The sequence below is a fragment of the Sparus aurata genome, chromosome 17 (genome assembly GCF_900880675.1).
Source record: "Sparus aurata chromosome 17, fSpaAur1.1, whole genome shotgun sequence".
Lineage (NCBI taxonomy): Eukaryota > Metazoa > Chordata > Actinopteri > Spariformes > Sparidae > Sparus > Sparus aurata.
The window spans coordinates 16,455,312-16,475,563 of record NC_044203.1 but is presented as its reverse complement, the minus strand read 5'-3'; the positions used below and the strand labels follow the sequence as shown (position 1 = coordinate 16,475,563).

Below are 20,252 nucleotides of genomic sequence, written 5' to 3'. Positions count from 1 at the left end.
GTTTTCAGTGCGACCCTTGACCTTTTGTGACTGACGGGCCAAATCCCGCCACCCTGCCTCTCTCTCCTGCTCTGGTCTCCTTTTCTCCCCTCTGTTTCCTGACTGATAGCCTGTCAGTGGGACAAGCTCTCGGGCTAGGACATTATGTGTGTGTGTGTGTGTGTGTGTGTGTGTGTGTGTGTGGTAAAAGGTAGAAGGGTGTGTGAGTGTTACTGAGACTGGAAGCACGTTCAAGTGTGTGTTTGTGTATAGGTGGAGGTGTGTGCACAAGCTAAGGGGGTCACAGAGGAAGACACAGTCCAGACATTTTAAAAATAACAACCCATATAGTCAGAAAGCTGTGTCTTTGATTGTGTGGGTGTGTGTGTGTGTGTGTGTCGTAGCAAAGAGTATCTGGTAATTATTTAGTCAGGCTTTGACCTTTGACCCTCCCCTTTGACCTCCCACATCCTGTTCGACTGGAGAGAAGATGGACACACGTTCATACATATGCACACCCACACACCCCCCCACACGCACACACTTCCTGGGGTTTAAGGGGTTTGTGTTTGTGTGGGCTGGGAGTAAATTCAGAGGTTTAGCGATTTCACTAACGTGAGTATTTCAGGGTTGAAAAAACATGACTGGACTATCAAGGAATGTTTGCAAAATTGATCAAACATGTCTCCACACACACACACACACGTTGGATGGAGGCAGCCAAAATCCCACTTTAATACAGCCCACATAACAGTTATCCCCTGTAAACCTATCTGTATCGCTTTTATACCATTTCATCATTTTGAGTTTGCACTGCGGCAAAAGAAAAAAAAAACGGACAGTTTTGGAAATCTAGAATGCTATCCTGTTATTGAAAGATTTTTGACAATTACTGCCAATAACATTACTATTCATCGATCACCGCAGCTCACTTGGGCTTTAGCTCATTCAATAACATGACCCTTAATCACACAAAGTATCACCTCAGCAACAAGGGTTCCTTTCCTGGCCATACAATAAAGGAGAAGAAAAAAGCCGCGGGAGTAGCTCTGGACTCATTCCCTGCTGGAGAACATTACTTTGGTCTTTTGTGATAACATCTAGCCAGACCCTTCTATTAGACCTCATTATGTCTTGCCAGGCTTTGTGTATTTGTGTTTGAGACCTAGCATGCTGGGCAGCAACATTCGTACTCAAGGTGTATCCAATTTGTGATGTTGAATATCCATATGCAATGTGTCTATTTGTGGTAGCTAAGATATATTTATGTGCAAGAGAAAGAGACATAATTGTCCTTTTTATAGCACATTAATGACTCCACAATTACTCCTTATCTCATCTCTCAGTCGCATTCTTTCCAGTCTGATCACATGCCCCATGACCCCTGGCTGTGCAGCTGTAGCCACTGATGATGAAGCACTACTAGTTTCGGTGCAGACCGTGTGGTGCCTTTTCTATTCTGTCATTATGGATGGATAGCGGTCGACCGGCTTTGACTGTTGTAAATCCGCCAGTTTCTACGCCTTTTTGGTTGCATCGCCGCGACTACGTCCCATCACTGCAAACATCCCGGCAGTGATCGCAGTAAATATCGTCACGAGAAAAGAAACGTATCGGTGCAAGGTGACATTTATCTCGCCAGACTTCCCGTAGTATCAAACATTAAAACACAGCCAATAAAACAGAATGCAGCAGTATAGAAAATAAAATTAAAAAAACAATAAAAATACAGCAGTGAAGTGGAATTCAATAAACTCACTTGAAAGCGCAGACTCAATTATGGTCAGACTTGAGTTTAGCTGCAGGGGGAAACTTTGTTTTTAACTGCCGGGGTTGGGTGAACGGGTTGACTTGCCGCTTGGGTGAGACATTTGTTTGGGCAGCTCGTATGTGTGCGGGAGTGTGTGTTCGTGCAATGGGGAGGGTGTGTTTGTGTGTGTGTGTGGATGTGAACGGATGTCTGCGTGTGAGCCAAACAGCCCCTATGCTTAATTCCAGGGTGAACTTGGACTTCCTCCCCTTTCATGTCGTCTTCTCGACATAGACTGACACAAGCCGTTTCTGGATGAGTCATCTCTCAGGCTGTTCTCCCTCAACTTCCTTAGTTAGATGTTTGTTTTTCTTATTATGCCCTTATGTTTGCTAAGGTATGCAGCTTATGTAACAGCTACACCATATTTGAACAGTTATTTGGTAGGTTATTAAAGCCTTGTGTTAAAAAACAAAGTATATAATAGCATTTTTGGAATGATTCTGATTCCATGTGATTTGGTTTGAAAAGTTAACAATATAAGGTTCATGTCATTTGACTTGCATTGAATCTTTGATTGGAGAGGGTTGTGTATTGCTGTCTATAATGTGTGTGTGTTTTTAATTTTTTTATGTTTTTAACTTCCAACAGGAGATACAAGGTCAGAAACATTAAAGGAGACCTATTATGCTTTTTCCTTTCCTTCAGAGTTTTATACAGATTCTCCTGCATGTAAAATATCTCAAAAGTTCAAAAGGTCAAAGTCTGCACCAACAGAAGCTCCCACAGACAACACTGCTCCTGAAACTCAAACATTTGCATGATTTATGCGAGCGTCTAGTCTGGCATGTAAGAATTGATTTAGCACAATTGCTCTGTTGTTAGTGGTGCTGGATCAGGCATGTTCAAGCTGACCAATCAGAGGAGACTGGGTATTTGGGGAGGGGGCTTAAAGAGACAGGAGCTAAAACAGTGTGTTTCAGGCAGAGAGGGGACAGCAGCTGGACAGTGTGAGGAAACTGATGGGGTTTTTCATGTCAGCATGTAAAACTATTCTAATTGGAACCCAAAATGAAAACATGAACTTGAAAATAAGGATATGCTGGTAAGTCTCCTTTATAATCCTACGCATAAAGGGATTTCATTTCAAAACAATTGTTGAAGCCATTCATTGGTCTTTATATTGTTCTTTTTTTGTTCAGTAAGCATTTATCCGAAGGGGTGAGAATCTCTTGCCTCTTTGATTTCAATACATTCTTCTTCTCACTGTGTGACTACTTGCTACTTTAAAACATAGCGTTCGTGTAATGAAACTTAGCTGAAATAAACACATTCATTTCCTTTCATCATCTTTGCTCTTACCCGGCCCTAAACAAGAAATAGCCCAGCCCAAACCATAAACACATATTTACGTCCATTACAGTCCAAAGATTGAGCTGTAAGGAGCGTAATTACGACACAGTGACACAAATGTCAACATCTGTTACGTTTCACCATACAGTCTGGTGATACAAAATTATGCAATCATAATGGAAAAATAATTGGGCTTTAAATGTACAATTATTGACTTTTCTGCATTGAGACATAATCACGATACATCTAAGAATCAATTTCTTCCCCACCCCCTCTTATCCCTCAAGGCACTGAGGACTGTGGTATGTCTTTATATTGAATATACTGTAGGCTGCCCATGTGGGATGTTCTCAAAGTTCCCAAAGGTGTTAGTTGTCAAGCCTTCAGCTGTGCGCTTGTTCAATGTCACCTCACACCAGACCTGACCCTGGTGACTTTTCACCTTTTGAAGGGTGAACTTTGACCTCTGGAGAAATGACCCTTGATCTTAACAGGTCCTAATGGTGCGGAGAGGACTGCTGGTGACAGGAGACAGATGGAAACACACATACATGTAAAGACAGACACACATGTGCTGGTGTGCAGACGCTGAGACGCACTAATAGAGTGGGGAGCGTTGCTGTGCAGGCCTGAGGAGTGACAGCACAACCGTGGGGACGCACACAGACGGAGCTCGGCTTACACAGGAAACTGCTGAGACATGCAGGTCATGTCTGTTCCCATGTTTGTGGACCTAGCAGCCATACAAAGGCAGAGAGGCACACTCACACGCTCACTATGTGCAATCAAGCTGCTTTGTTCAGTGTGCTGTTGGACAAAGTTTTGTCCAAGACAGCATTGTGTGTTTGGCAAAGTAGTAGCGTGTTTTGTCTATCCGGAACTACAGGTCAAGTGCGACTGTGTTTTATGACTGCTTTTTAAGAACATGCATGCAAGTCTGCACCAACTACTTAAGAACATGCATGAATACTGCACATGCACACACCTCACCTGCTCTAATTGACTTTTCTGAAGGTTAAACTGGACACAAACTAATATGTTTTGGCCTCTCAGGGCTTCCCTCTCCTAAAATAATGAGCCTGGTAGTTTACCCTTTACTAAACCTCCCCGGTAGACCACAGATGGCCTTTCAATTACCAAGCTAAAACATGCAGAATGGCAATGCATGGCATTATCAATGAGCATGCAAGAGGGACCACACTCTCAGCACCTCATGAGCACACACAAACACACGCGCAAACACACACACACGCATGCATGCACACACACAAACTCATACACACTTGCAGACATATGCAGACAAATACACAAGCACACTGTGTATGTACACACACACATATGTGTGCACACACAGCCGGATTACTTTGCTTATTTGCTTAGCAAGCAATCTTTGGTGGGGTCACCACTCTTCACCCCTGTACTGCACCAATCTATAAAGCTGGCCCTCTGGGACCCAGACAAGCCAAGGTATTCGTGGAGTGATCTGAAGTTAGTTGCTGTGCTGCTGCCGCTGCTGCTGCTGACTGGTTCACATTGTAGAGGAGATTTAAGATTTAAGATAAATGCGGTTTGCAGCAAAAGAAGACAGGCTGTCAGGTTTTTCATTCTAAAGCTATCAACCCATCCATGAGACATCAGAGTATTATTTTTCTCAGATTTGCAGCACTCACTACGTTTAGCGAGACAGGCTATAAGGGATATCTAAACTAAGAAAACTGACCTTTTAGATGTTAGAGTTTGCAAGTGAAGGGTTTAGAAGGATGACTAGAAGCATTCTATAAAATATTTTGTTGGGGGAATGGCACTGCATATTGTGCTACATGAGCTCCATTGTCTGTGGAGAAGATGCCAGCCAGAAGCACAAAATCTGATGCTCTTTTTTAAAAAGGTTATCCAAAAGCTCAAAGTAATTTAATTCTGATACTTCAACATGTTCTGCAAAACAGAAGCTCCAGCTTACCTGCAGCATTATTGCTGGAAAACTGTGATTTTTTTTTTTCTTTTTCACCTGTGTATACACACAAACACACACCGACAGGAATCTATCATGTCAGACCTTCACTTTAGTGTCTTCAGTGTCTTGCCCAAGGATAATTCAGTGTGTTCACAGGAAGCACTAGAGATTGGACTGCTAACCCTGTCCAAGAGGACGATCAGCGCTGCCTGCCGAGCCTCAGCAGCCCCCGCGTGCAACACAAACCCTGACTTACCCACTGAAAGTGTTATGTACTTTTCTGTGATCAAAATCTTACCAGTTGTTCCCACTAATGATTCAAATCCTCATTTCTGTGACATTTTCTCTGTGATTAATCCAAATTTCAGTTTTTTGAACTGCTGCAACCTCTATTTTCTCACACCCGCGATACCAATCATCTGCGGCCGCAAAAGATAGTCTGTGTTGACGTGTTGGCGTCGAGCATTAGAGCTCATTTAATGTGTGAGTTGACCAATAGTAACACATCTCATAGTTATTATCATCACTCATTCTGAAAATAACATATCCGCACTTATTTATACAATATTAATTGAATATTCACTGACAGATGGAGAGGTAGTGTGTGACGGGGGAATCTCTATAATCTTTACATCAGATGACAGCTAAATGTTACTCTCGGATGCTTTTGCTGTGAAATGTTTACCCAAAAATTGGCTTTTTTTTAAAAAAAAATAGACTCACACTGTGACACGATGAGATGAGAAAGTTTTGAAAAGCTATATGTATGCAAGTCCTACTGTTTAGGAATATATAATTCTCTATTGATATGCTAAAAAGACATTTGGGATTGGGGTTTTAAAGGCAGATATCCAACAGGGAGTTGTGGGCTAGCGGAGGGTAGCTGCATAATCAGCTCCACCATCAGCTAACTGATGTTCTGCATAATAGAGATGGGATTTCTGGGTCAGCGTGTGCATGTGCCCGTGTGTGTGGCGGCAGTGGTGGGGGTCTGTCATTTCATCTCGATGGATGTCTGCATGTCCGCATGTGTCCTGTCTATCTGCATGTGTATGCATGTGTGCCGTCTGCGTCTGTATGTTTGTCTCACTGTGCTTTGGTGTGTGTGTGCGTGTGTGTGTGTGTGTCAGGGGCGCTGACCTCTTTCCCCACAGGGAGGACAGTCCCTGTCTCATTAGGGAAGAGAGATTGAGAGTCAGACAGGGCGACAGACAGACAGGGAGGGAGAGAAAGAACAAAAAAACAGTAGCGGTGGAAGGCGGGCATAGAATGCATGAGGGGGTCCATCCTTATAAATTCCTCATCCATTACCACAATGAGCAGGAGGGCTACGGCGAATGAGGTCATGAAGTTTTTTCCGATTTAACACACACATACGTATCTCCCACTTCCCTCCATGGGGTACATGTCACAATCCAGACTTGACTGCGGTTTAATTGAATCAAGAGGCAGTGTGTGGGTGTTTGAGGTTTAGGAAAAAGGGGAAGAGGGGCTGTGGGGGTGGATGGTAAGAGTGTACGTGTTTATACAGACAGAAAATGTGATTGTCAGGTTCCATGTGTGTATAAGTACATCCAGGGCTCCGTTTATAATTGCGTGTGCGATGGCGTGCATGTGTTGAACCTGTGGGAGTATATACAGCACATGTGAGTGTAGGATTACTTGAACCTCTACAGTCTTGATCCAGCCAGCTTGGCTATAGCGACACAGAAGGCAGGTTGAACATTTCTTTCAAGTTGGAATGAGGTATGGCTTAATCTTCGCAGACAAAGCAAGGTTTATATAAGAACAGGGAGAATTAGGAGGAGGGAGGAGGGACGAATCTATAAGAGCAGCTGTAAGTCTGAGAAAATCAAAGGGCAGAATGTACCTCTGGTTATTGTACATATTTTCAAGTCATTAAAGGATATTGAAATCACACTCTGTAGGAGGATGAAAAAAGGGGGATTGGGGGTGAAGGAGAGACAGAGGTTGAGTGATGGAGATCCGCTGAATGAATGTCATGATAATCCCGGGAAAAAAAAGAAAGAAAGAATTGCACTGAAGTACAAAGCGACCACAACAGAGGCCCTAAACCTCAACGAAGCCCACCACCTCATGATCACAGAGCAGTGCGGTTTATCTGGCAAGAGGTTCCTATACTTATTACAGTCATAATCTAAACGCCTCCTGTGTTCATGTTACAGTACTCAGGCCTACACATGCTGAAAAGATCAGGTTCTTTAACCATTTGTGGCAGAGGGCTGACTTTTTTCCTAAACCCTACTTCCATAGTGTCCTAGTGGCTCGGTGTACATACTGGCCAAGGTTTTCAAAGCGCTCTGCATATCCTCGATTGCCTGTCTGGGTTTAACTCGCTGAGCTAGAGACATTCACACCCAGGGTCATGGGATTTTTCTATGTATTTATGTATTAATGTAACAGTTACTACCAAATGACAAGCTGAACAGAGCACACACGTTGTCTTTTAATGCTGTTATTATAATTACTATCACTGGTTGGCTGCTCAGCATGAGACTCCTAAAATCTGGGGGATGCGGTAAACAGACTGTTTATGGGCGGCACACCCCATTTTCTTTCCCTTAAAGAAATCTGTCAAAATTGTCGTGGAAAGAGCTTATGAGCCTATAGCATCCGGTAGGTTAGGGAGGTAAGGTAGCTAACGGAGCTAACGAAGATCATTGCAGCTAACATCTCAACACACGACAGGATTGATGTTGCATTCACGTGCTCCTCCTTCCGAGTTCGGAAGTTGCTCCTCTGACTTCGATGCAGCCATGTTTTGTCAGTTCCAAAAGTGGGAGCAACATGGACGATGTTTTTCATTTTACTGTCAGGGTGTTTAAGCACCCTACTGATAGCTTTTTCCGATATTTGGGTGACAGGGAAGAGCAAAGGAAAAGGATCACGTAAGCCACAAAATATATTTCACAAATATGCTCGTTACCGTCAACCCTATGTTTACTTTCAACCGCCATGTGTCTGCTTCACATGACGTAAACTCGGCAACTCATGTAGCAAGATTTTCTTCGACTTGAAGCGGGCGTACACATGAATTAGAGTGTCTGTTCAAAGGAAGATGAAGCATTAAAATGGTGAATTGCACTTTGAAGAGATGACACAACAGGCAGTAAATAAATACAGGTACTACACATGAGAATGATTTAGATGTAATAGTTTTTTGAAAGCTAATACATTTAACTAACAACCATAGCTTCCGACAAAGTAAAGAAACAACATTTCGATTTTGGGAATTGATTCTGAGGACAGTTTGGGGACAGTGTTGACAAAATGTAGTCTGTAGCCCTGTTTACATTGCTCACTTTGTTACATTTAATGCCGTCAGATCGCTGCAAATGTTGTTCGTGGCCTTGTATTACCTCTGAGAAAGTGAAAAGACGGATGGCTTGAGGATGAGAGAAAGATCGATGGATATAGAGAGAATAAAGTGCAGGGAAACAGCCGAAGGGCAACGGAGCGTCGGACCGAGAAACAGACAGACAGTGAGGACAGAGATAGAGTGAGAGTCAGAGACAGGGGGAAAAAAAAGAGTGGGAGAGAATTAAAGTAACCACAACAGAAGCTTAGAGCCCACTAAAGTCCCCCTTCTCCTCATGATGGTGGGGTGTGGTGTTGGGGATCTGGCACAACTTCCTACAGCACGGCCCCTTTCTAAACATCCCATATATACACCCAGTCAGAGACAAAGTCACAGCTAACCACATCACAACGCTTGTGCACATGTGTATGCGTTTGTCTCCCAGTGTGTGTGTGTGTGTGTGTGTGTGTGTGGGGGGGGGTTAGCTCAGCTGCTCCCAGGCTCACAGAAAGCATGCGTTGCCTGAGCGTGTCAGAGCTGTCTCTTGATCTCATCTGTCTTTTTATTGCCTAATCCCTGTCTCTCCTTTCCTTTACTCCTTCTTATGCCCCCCCAACACACACACACACACACACACACACACACACACACACACACACACACACACACACACACACACACACACACACACACACACACTCTCTCTGGCCTTCATCTTCTCCCTTCACCCCCAACACCCCTCTCCATCGTTTTCCTCAAGCTTTGAATATAACCTGAGTTGCTCTGGCAACATATGATCCTTTCCATTCATGCCAATAAAGGTTGTCCCCTTTCCTGCCCTCCCACACATCTGTCATTCTCTCCGGGTTTGATAACTGCCCACCGCACCGAGCTTTTTCAAAGTGTTCCATTTGCTGTAGATGAGTTGCAGATAGTAGCCAACCCACCATATGGGTCATTCATGCACTGTCCCAATGGGTTGAGGGTGAGACGATGGCTTGCTCATGAATGTTTCATTCTGGTTTACATAACAGTGGCTCAGCTCTTTGGTAGCACACTGAATGTATGATTACAAAATAATGTCTGCTCCACTCGCCCTCCTTTTACACTGGTGATGTCTGTCAGTCTATCATACCTTCTCTGTCCATTTATATTTGCCTCCCCTTCCCTTTTCTGTCTCATTTCATGAAAATACCATCAGCAAATCCAGACACATCAACATCACATTGTGAAACCCTCCTGCCTCCCGAATTCCCTCAATTTTTTTCAATTTTAACTTGCCTCATTGGCCTGACAGATAAAATTTGGGTTACCAAAGTGTTCACAGAAGGAAATGGAAGATAAAGGAAAAGAAAGACAGTGGGCATATTAAATAATGATGATGGTAAGAATAGAATTAACTGCATGCATGCAGAAAAACAAAACATAGAAGTGCTACAAAGCTCTCACAGAGTTCACGGCTCCTCCAAGGCTGCACAATATTCATATGTGTTATTATGTATCATTAAAATGTGTAAATCTGCTTCAATCCAACCTTACTGGCCGAATCAGTGGGAATATGTGGGAAGAACAGTGAATAAACAGTTAATTTTGCTTGAAGTGGGTGCCAGCATCTTGTGATGCTGCACCTGGGCACAAGCTAAATGCTATTATCAGCATGCTAACCTCCTTATTACAATTCATCATATATGTCAAGACCTATCGCTAAAACAACATCATGATGGACCTCTGCATATTATATTCAAGGTTCAAAGTTTTTTATCGGTCATATACAACACTGGGTTGCATAATGATATGAACGTTTCCAACTCCTTCACGTCACACAAACATATACCATGAATACAGTGTAAATAGCAGCAATGAGATGGTGATAATATGGTCGACATCTTCTCTTCAAATGTTCAACGTCAGATAAACACTGTCCATCAACTTTGACTGTGTTTGATCACCAAGCATCAACGAGGTAAACACACAGTCCTGCCAGAGTCCTGCCCTCTCCAGGCTCAGCACAAGGTCCACCTGACGAGTGCAGTGTTGTGGCGGAGACAATCTTTGTAAATGTGTGGGCACATTTTGGACATTAGCCTGGAGCGGCCTTAGATCCAAGCTTGATTAGCATGACTCTTATCCCAAACTCTCTGTCTCTCCTCATTGCGGCGATCCAGCTGGCCAAGGGCAATACGTGTTCCAGCAACAAAGCCAAAGAATTAACAGTTAAAAAAGCCCTAGTGTAGCAAAATCTGTAGGAGCTCCTGGCCATGGTTATTGAATTTGCGATGTTCTCTATAGCATTATGTAGTATAAATCTATACTGTCAGTGAGGCAGGTACAGTCAGTCCAGGTTCACAGATGATTTGTCTTCTTTCTGTCTTGCCTGGAGGCAGCAGGAGACAAACTGTGTTTCTGCCCTGCCATGCTTCTGTGTTCCCCCAACAGAAAAAAAGGAAGCTTTTCATTTCCTGGCAAGGCCACGAAGCCTGGTGTAACTTTTTCACAACTTCGGTCATATTTTATTCTTATTGTGTTTTGGATGTGCATAGAAAACACTGTATATGTTATCGTTCTCCATTTTGTTATATTGTGGCTCAACTTTCAGTCTGCTGTGCCAGCTTTTCTGCTCTTGCTCCCATGTCGTTGGTTTCTTCCGTCCTGTACAGCATGTATGATGTGAGGCCGCATGTCGCTTTGAGCAGACAAGCTTCTAGGTTTCATTTACAATTACTGAAGTAGATTAATTTTGTCCTCCTTGAGCACAGGTAAGAGTTCCCTTGTGTCAGTCTGTCTGGCCTTCATCCATTTGACAGACATCTCGATCAACTCGCCGAGCTCAAACTTTCAACTCTCCTGCTACTGAGGGGCCAGATTTACCTACATGAAAGCACAGCTCGAATTTCATTTAATTTGCGCACGCAATCTGCCTGTAATTAGAGTCTGATTTAGTAAGGCAGCAGACAATTACACAATCAGTGACTGGTGCTGCCTTCTATAAGTAAAAGGAGGATCAACTTCTGCAGTATCGCTCCAGTTCACAAAAAACAGAAGTTTTGTGAAACATCTCCCTAGAGGATACTACTTGTGTGATAAGTCAGATAAAGGGGATAACATCTGTTCGTAAACATCAAATCACCTCTTTGCCGCAGTCATGCAATCCCCAATTTAGCCTTAGCTGGTCTCAGTTGAGACATGGCGTTGACAGACACTATGGGTTAGGGACTGCATCTGCTTGAGCTGTATTTTCATTGATTGCTCCATCAGTCGTGGTCCAAAAGCTGCCATTATGTTTAGGCTGCGGCGCTAAGTAAAGACACAACTATGTGTGAGTCAGGTCCTCTTTGCCATTGAGCCGGGTCGCTCTCACCAGGCATAAATGTGAAAATACTTAATGTGTTTCCATGCTGGTTTGAATGCCTATTTCTGCATCACTTGTGGTCCAGCCTCTGTTCCTTCTCCTTTATATTTAACCACCACTACTGCGTATGAGTCAGGTTCTTTCAGCCCGGTCACAAACATCGCATATAAATGTCTGTCTCTGTCTCCACCCTTTGGCAGATATCCAGCACCGGGTTCTCTTCACTTCCCTTTAACCTGCCTCTGGTTCTAATCATGACACAGGGTCGTTAAAAGATATTAGTTCTCATATGTTAGAAGTCATCATAATCATCTCCTTTCTCTTGTGCAATAGCACGTCTGACTCTGTCTCTGTATCTCTCACTTGGTCGGCGTCTCCAAACAGCTCTCTGTCTAGGTGTTTGCAGTGATGAGTCAGGCCTTCTGCTATGTCAAGCTCAGATTTTTTCTCTGTTTTTCTCTCAGGTCCTCTCGGCCATTTAGTAGACCGCGAAGCTGACAGACGATGCCCATGAATGATGAATGATGACTGGAGGTCTGTCTGGTGCCAACAGACTGCATAATACAGCATATATACAGTGATACCATTCCTCTGACTGCACCAGATACATGCTGCAGCTTCTGTATCATATCAGTGGCAGATCTGCCCTCAGCAGCAAAGTGGAAATCCGCCGAACACAGCACTCAGGTATGTTGTCTCTACCTTGAATCTTAGAGAGAGAGTTGTTTGGTGAGCCCTTGAATACACAGTAAAATTAAAGCAGATGAACTTTGGATAATGTGTAAAGTGTGATCCTGTCAGGAGTTTGATTTCTAACGACAGGGATGATAGCTCTCATTCTATGGATCTCTGAATTAATCTTCATCTTCATTTTACCCTTAAGACCTGTCTTACATAAAGCACCGAGCTATAATGTGCTTTTGACCCTGTACTTCCTCAGCTGGGAATTATGTGTGCAGCTTTTTCATCCATGGTTTTCAGTATATATTGTGGATTTTTCTACTTTCAGTTTATATTTCATGAGGGCTTTAAGGACATTTTTGACCTTTCAAAGAAGATGTGGGAGTGCATCTGTTTCTGCATACGGTATTATGCTTTGTAGAGTGGGTGGACACGTATATGGCATATAGACATGTTTACATGGCTGCACGTCTGTGTCTCGCTGTGTGTCTGATTGTGTGGGCTTAGCTTTACCCAGGTCACACAGGCATGTTTCTGTGCCTGTGTCTGCATGCCTGCCTATGTGTGATGATGCCTGTAAGTACTGTAGATGTCTGTGTCTCCAGTGTAGAAGCATGTGCAGTTATTCTGGTGTGTGTGCGTGTGTGTGTGTGGGTGTGTGTGTGTGTGTGTTCATACTGTAGTATGTAGGTCACCAATATATTCCTGATGAGGTCTAGTCCTCTGGAGAACTCTACAGATATGAGGGCCTAAATTAGACACTATTATCTGCATGTGTGTGTGTGCGCACATATAATTGTGAGAGAGCAAACTAGACACCATTATCAGACAAGAGCCTTACGGGCATGCATGTTGAATTTTGTGCACATGCATGCTTTTACATGTAAAGAGCAGTAACGTGAGTGTGTTTGTTCGTCTATGTGCACAGCTGTTAAATTACATGCTATTTCCAGCATAATGTAATTGTGTGTGTGTGTGTGTGTGTGTGTCTGTGAATGTATGTGTGTAGCAGTGACACACTGGTATCATCTGACAGGCTAGTTGCCTGTAACCACTGACCTGGGACTGTAAACCTCACCCCTCAGTTTTAACGACCGTTGGCTCAGAGAGCCTGTCCATATTGCTGTTACCAAGCCAAACTGCTAATGGGCTTCAAGCACCACTCCAAGAAAAACTATGTGGCCGTTGGCATGGCAGTGGCCACGTGTTAAGGTGTTACCCATTGTCAGAAAGACATATAACATCCATGAGGGTTGTGTTTGTAGCAGGGATGATGGAAAAAGCTGATTTTATAATGTGTGAAATGGCCTAAATCCAGCCCAGCCGTCAGAAAAAAAATGTCTCTGCAAACCACATATATGATCAAATTCGTATATGCATCTTAAAACACAACACAATGATATAATAATATGTAATATCAAGTTAACATTATTTGTATATGAATTGACTTTCATGTCAGGAGGTGGAGCAACATTGTCTTTGCCAACACATTTCTCACACCCAACTTGTCAAATTTGGCATCCTGGTCAGTGGCCCTAATCTTCAAACAGCCCCTTTTAGATAGAAAATGCGCCACAGTTGCAGCAAGGTAAAGGCTGCAATCTGCCGCCTTGTCTATGTGAAAGGGACCTGTAATATTCCTTCTTGTCAAAAAAGCCGCCACTGGGGTAGGTGTAAACATATGACGTGCGTGAAGCACGAAGTCAGATGCAGCAGGATGCAGCATAATCATGAATGGCCACTGCCTCCTCATGGGTGCTTCCCCCCTGCCATGGTATCAAATGCGGCGACACTTGATAGATTTACTTAATTATAGACCCATGGCTCATATTCTCGCCTCCTCAGTCAAACACATGCCAATGTTAAACCCCCACTATAAAAGGAAGCGTGCGGCAGAGCACCTAGCCCCTCCGTTAGCTGAGGCTTTTTGAAAGGATTTGAAAGTAGTGACCGTTATTAGCTTGCCGCTACAACAACAAGCCGACAACCAAGACAGCTACAGAGATGGAGGAGATGCTAGCATCTTCCAGATTTCAGCAGCTTTCCAGTTGCTCATCTTGACGTCTGCGGATGAAGTGATGGACCGACTGCTGTGATCAGCTGTTTCCTGGTTTTAAAACTCCCCGGCTGTGGGTCGCACAACAGTGCAGGTCATCGGCACCTCCGCCCATCTCACGCAATTGCCGGCACATCGAGGATTTACATAGCAATGGAGGAGGCAAAAAGTGTACCCACCAAGGCGTCATATTGGCGGACCAAACAGACCCCCAATATACTGCCTTCTGTCTAAATCCGTGGACCTAGCTGCAAAAAGGACAGCCAAATTTGGGGGTTGCTGCCCAGTATAAAATTGGCTAGTGATGCATACCTACACCTCTACCATCAGTCTGAATGTGAAGGACTCAGCAGTAAGGTTAGCAATTCATTCAGGAACACTCTTATCATTGATTAGATCATTTATTGCGACAAATGATATACAGTTAAGCTTGGCGCTGAAGGCTCCACTTCAAAAGCTCCCCGGATTTGACAAGCAGCATGCTAAGTCAATCTGGGGAGCGCAATGCATACAGGAGTAGAGTCAAAGCAACTAGATAAATGAAGCCATTTTAGACTCAGACTAAGCAGGTGGAGGCTGGGGTGGCGGTGGCAAGCTTGCCGGCAGCAGCGATGTGAGTGCAGCAGTGTTGAAGAGAGATCAGTGAATGACGGCTTGGGTTTAAATGGACCACCTAATTTGGAAGAGTGGATGTGGTTGGTCAGTTATTGATGCTGATTTGATCAGCTTGCTGTCAGCTGACTACAGCTGGGGCTTATGACTTCTGTGTCCTGCATGAATTTGTGCTATGCTTCATTAATAAGTAATATGCAACGTCCGGTTAGACTTGGAAAAAAAAAAAAAAAAAGCTTGCTAACAAACAGTTCACATAGTGTGACATATCATGACTTATGATCATTACTTGGTTAGGTCTAGGAAAAGATCATACTTTGGGTTATGTACTTATGTCATATGTAACCTCACTCAAGTTACTTAAAGCGAAACTCTCGCCAAAAAGCAACCAAGGCTTTATTTGGGATTGAATATGAGTCAAACCTTCGTGTGAAAGCATAATTACGACGAAAGAGGCACTTTTAAGATTTACCATAGTTTCGGTTTTGGGCACGTTAATTTTGAACGGGAGTGCATGGGGCAAGACATGCTAGCATCAAAATCGCTATTTTTAGAACACTAAGAAGGCTCGACACAACATGAAACTTTGCTCGTAGCATCACCAGGGTCTCTACTCATGAACACGAGCATTGAGAACATTGTTTGTGTACACAGAGTTTATGAAAAAGAAGGTTTTTGAACTACTCACGTTAGCTGCTGCATCTCCTGCGCTTTGCCGTCATGGCAGGCAAAAAGGGTCGATCCCTGAGTGCGACCTGACAGGCACGCTTGAGGAGCGGTTCACCATTACTCTCTTGCCTGTCAGGTCGCACTCGGGGATCAACACTTTTTGTCGGGGATGACGGCGACGCACAGGAGCGCAGCAGCTAACGTGAGTAGTTCAGAAACCTTCTTTTTCATAAAGTCTGTGAACACAAACAATGGGCCTCATTCATGAACCGTTCTTACGAACAAATTTGTTCTTAAGTCCCACTTATGAAGATTTTACAAAGATTGTGGCATTCATGAATTTTTTCTTATCTAGGATTTTTTCTTAGGCAAGAACAAATCCTACGAACACTCAGGAGTACTCTTACGCACATTTCAGTGCCGAAATGTTGGCATGGTTGTGTTTTCTTCTCTTGTGTAGTTCAATAAAATGCAATATTACAGTGATAATTCTGTCATATTTATTCATTTATTTCATATTTTTAAAATTTTAAAATAAATTAAATGTGCCAATGATTTAAGATAAATCAAGTAAATTGGAAACATGCCATCAATTAGTAACCCCCCCACCCTATTTATACGTGGCATTTCTCCATCCAAGGCCCGCAAAACAATGGCATATATATTGCTCTTGCGACTTTCATCAATGTAAGAACACAGCTGCGAACAATTCTGAGGCTTACGAAGGAGTTGGTGAATCTGACGTAGGGTTTTCTTAAGGAACCTCTTAAGAACAACTTAAGAAAGAATCTAAGAAGATTCTTAAGAAGATAATGGTGAATGAGACCCAATGTTCTCAATCCCATAGAGCACGTCTGGGACCAGCTGAAGCAGAGACTGGATGATCGTACCCCACCCCCACGTGACCTGGCAGAACTGCGTGTAGCACTTGTGGAGGAGTGGAACGCATTGCCTCAGAACAACATCATGAGGCTAGTGAGGAGCATGAGACGTCGCTGTCAAGCTGTCATTGCGGCAAATGGTGGAAACACCCGCTACTGACATTGTCAATCTTTGTTATTTGGGGCTATCCTTCTTATTGTCTAAATTGTTGGGGTAATAAATATTAAACTAATGAAAATGGTGTTTCTTCTCATTCATTATTAGTAATATCAAAGGGAACTTTTACTTATTTCATTAAAATTCAGACCAAATAGGAAAAGCACTCATGTAAATAACAATATCCCTAACTTATTGTGAGTAGTGTATATACATCAACTTACTTATTTTAGATAAACTAAAAACAAATCACTCTTGACTCTTGGTCACAAATGGGAATCAAAACCCTGTCCCCAGACTGGATTAGAGGGGGCACTGTTAAAAGGGTACCCACAGCGCCAAATTGGATACTGACCAGGCCGCTGCATTTAATGCACCGGGTGTCAGAACGGGCTGTCTTATTTCAACCCTAAACAAGTGTTTTTTGTGCCTGTGTCAAACCAGACCATAAGCACAGCATTGTCAGAACAAAAAATATAAAACCGATACTTGAACAGAAAGTTGCAGCATGTAAGTTGCCAATATTTATTCTGGCGGGTGTTTCTTGCTTAAATTAGAATTTAAGATGTGGATTTTGGACGAAGTCAGGGCAGCCGGGTGTTCAAACATACACGTTTTTGGACTGTCAATCACACACACTCACAAATGAGTCCATGCATGCAGCTCTTTAGCTTTTATTAAGCCTGTTTATAGGGTTGCCATTAAAGGACCAAGGCCAATGATAATGAGCTTTCTTTTAGGCAGACAGAATTACGAATCTTATGTCACTTCCTCAATAAAAAAGTGTCTTTCTGCATAGCTGCTGATCTGGGACAGGCTGTTGAAACATTACATGTAATTCCCCTTCCTTTCAGGATGTCTACATTTCCAGCCGGCCTACTGTCCGTAAGTCTCAGGGACAATACCACATGCAGTCAATCTGTCAAACCAATTCGGAATTTTGCTGGAGCTCAGCCCCAAAAGTTATATCCAACCCGAGAGAGATGAATGGGAGTGAGAATGTCTACCTTTGAAAAGCTTCATGCTTTGACCAAATCATATGCTGTCACTCCTAAGCTTTAGAAGGCCTGCGCTTTTCATCAAAGCCCTTGATGGCTACCTTTCACAGCACTGTCGAATACACCCTCAAAAGCTTTCCTCCCTCCTTTCCTCCCTTCCCCTCTCAAATCTCTTTCTTCTCCCCTCCAATGTCGACTACCCCTCTTCCCTGCCTCTCCTACCCCGCCTCTCCTTCCCCCTCCCTCAATCCTTCCATTCCCCTTGTCCTTAATCCATCCCTCCCTCCTCAATCAAACCCTCAAATCCCTCCAGGTTTTTTTTTTCTTCCCCCTCTGTGTATGTGTGACTTCAGCACTGTCAAGGTAGATGAAACAAGAGGAATTCAGATTCATCACAGTCGTAACCTGCCATGATAATAATCCACTACTATTCTTCCCATGTGGCGGCAGGCCGATGTTTCTGGCCTTTTTGGGGTTTATTTGCATATTTGTTTCCCCTTTGTTTCTTTTGATGAATTATTTACCGCCGAGTGAAATGACAGCAGAGATCACTGATGATTGCTGTCTCGGGTGGATGGGTGCCTTTCTCCTCTTTGTAATTATTCCCTTTTTTCCTGATTTTCAATCAAGTTTTACACTCATGTTCCCTCGGTGACAACAGACGAGAATCAGAAAAATAAATAAATAAATGAAACGCGTACATTTTAGCATTGCTAGTAGAACCTTTCCGCTGTCTAGCGGGAACGCAGCTTCCTTTGTTGTTGTAATGATTACAGAGTAGGAAACAGCAGGAAAAAAAAAGAAGAGAGAAGCGAGAGAGTAGAGATCAAATGGAAAAATACTATAAACACAAATGTGCTGTAAGGGCCACCTCACACACCTCCCACACATAGGACAAATGGCAAACACACACACAGGCATCCCGACCAATCAAGACACTCGATTAGCATTAGTAGAACTAACAGTAATAGCTGAATGGTACAGTTTGCAATGAGTTAAGTTTGAACACAAAGTCAAAATATGCCTCCACACGTGTATTTGCACAAAAAACAATGTCAGGAGAGTTGTAATCACGGTGAGTTGTGTCCACATAAGCGCCTTGATTGTAAGCCTCAAAAACTGCATTCACAGTGTGTGCCAGGGATCTACCTCACACACACACATGCACACACACACCCACACACACACACACACACACACACAGACACTGCCACCCTGTCCCTGTATTGCCCCTATCCAGGAATAACAATGCATAATTCATGTCCCGAAGTCTCGTCTGCAGACAAAAGTCAGCGTTTGCATTTATTATTTATTGAAAACAGCTCACATGATGAATCCTTTAACAAACAGAGCTTCCAGTAAGCACTGTACTTATTTCTTCTTCTCTTGCTGTTTGTGTTTTGGCATAGATTTAAGTGGGCTCATTAGCAGAGATGGGGATGTAAGGAGAGGAGAGGAATGGCAGGGGAAGGAGAGACACGGAGAGAGTGAGAGTGGAAATGAGGCCAAAAGGATAAAGGAAACGTTTTTGTAAAGGTAGGAATTAATGAGAGGCTTGCACATCGCAAGCTAATTAATTTAACAATGAAATGCTTTAGGGACTAAGTTCCAACTTTTAGGACTTCATCATGTTTATAGTAAAAGTTCACTATTGCTACCCATTGGGTATTTGAAATCACTTAACTGTGCTGCAAAAACCTGGAGGTAATGGATTTGTGTCAGTGTATAATATTACACCATCCGCTGTCACAGTTACACTTGTTGTGTGGACATTTTGCTTTGAGGACGGGAGGCAATTCATCGCAGAGTGGAAGGAGCATTTGGCATCGTATGCTAATGAATTCATCATTTATTCCAGAGCACTTGCATTTTCTCTTCCTCTACTCCACCCCCTCGCCATCCATCTATCATCTGAGTCATGAGGTATTATCTTTGCGGACCATTTCATATTCAGTCTCCCCTTCAGATGGGTGGACGCACACACACACGCAGTCATTTTTGTTAAATCAAAAAAAATAAATAAATCAAATCTGGTCTAGCAAAGGTTGAATAATTGATGTGTTATGTTAAAAAAGGAATGAAATAATCATAGCCTGTTGGATGTTGGAGTAACATCAAACCCAGAGTTAGAGCTTGGCAGACTGGGCTGAGCAGGGTAGGGGCCTTATGTATTTGGGACGGCTGCCCTGTGAAATAATAATGAATAGCAAAGAGTTGGTGGATTAGGAGATTTTTGTTCTGCACTGTACCTGACACTTTGTGCATGCCCACCCGTGCTTTTTACAGCATAACTGAGGGTACATCTGTCCTGCATTAATATAGCAAGATTTGACTGGAAATAGTTTGCTTTGGTGGGCCAGTGGATACGTTCCAACAGGCCTGCTGAAAAATAGATAAAAGGGCTGCAGCAGAAAATGACACAGGGTTCACATGAAATGCTGACCGAATGAAAGATATCCACAAGCAATTCATCTCTGGTATGAAGCCACAGCTT

The 20,252-nt window shown here is 43.2% G+C and overlaps 1 long non-coding RNA gene across 3 annotated transcripts in view; it reads left to right on the top strand.

Annotated features, from left to right (window-relative positions):
* LOC115567807 (uncharacterized) overlaps positions 1-20,252 on the top strand; it is a 114,621-nt gene that overhangs the window by 71,124 nt on the left and 23,245 nt on the right. For 2 of the 3 annotated variants that reach the window (XR_003981256.1, XR_003981255.1), the window contains one exon: positions 12,169-12,391. This is a non-coding gene — a long non-coding RNA (uncharacterized LOC115567807). Of the gene's footprint in view, positions 1-12,168; positions 12,392-19,167; positions 19,295-20,252 lie in introns of all 3 variants that reach the window. The other variant, XR_003981257.1, reaches the window with a different exon arrangement.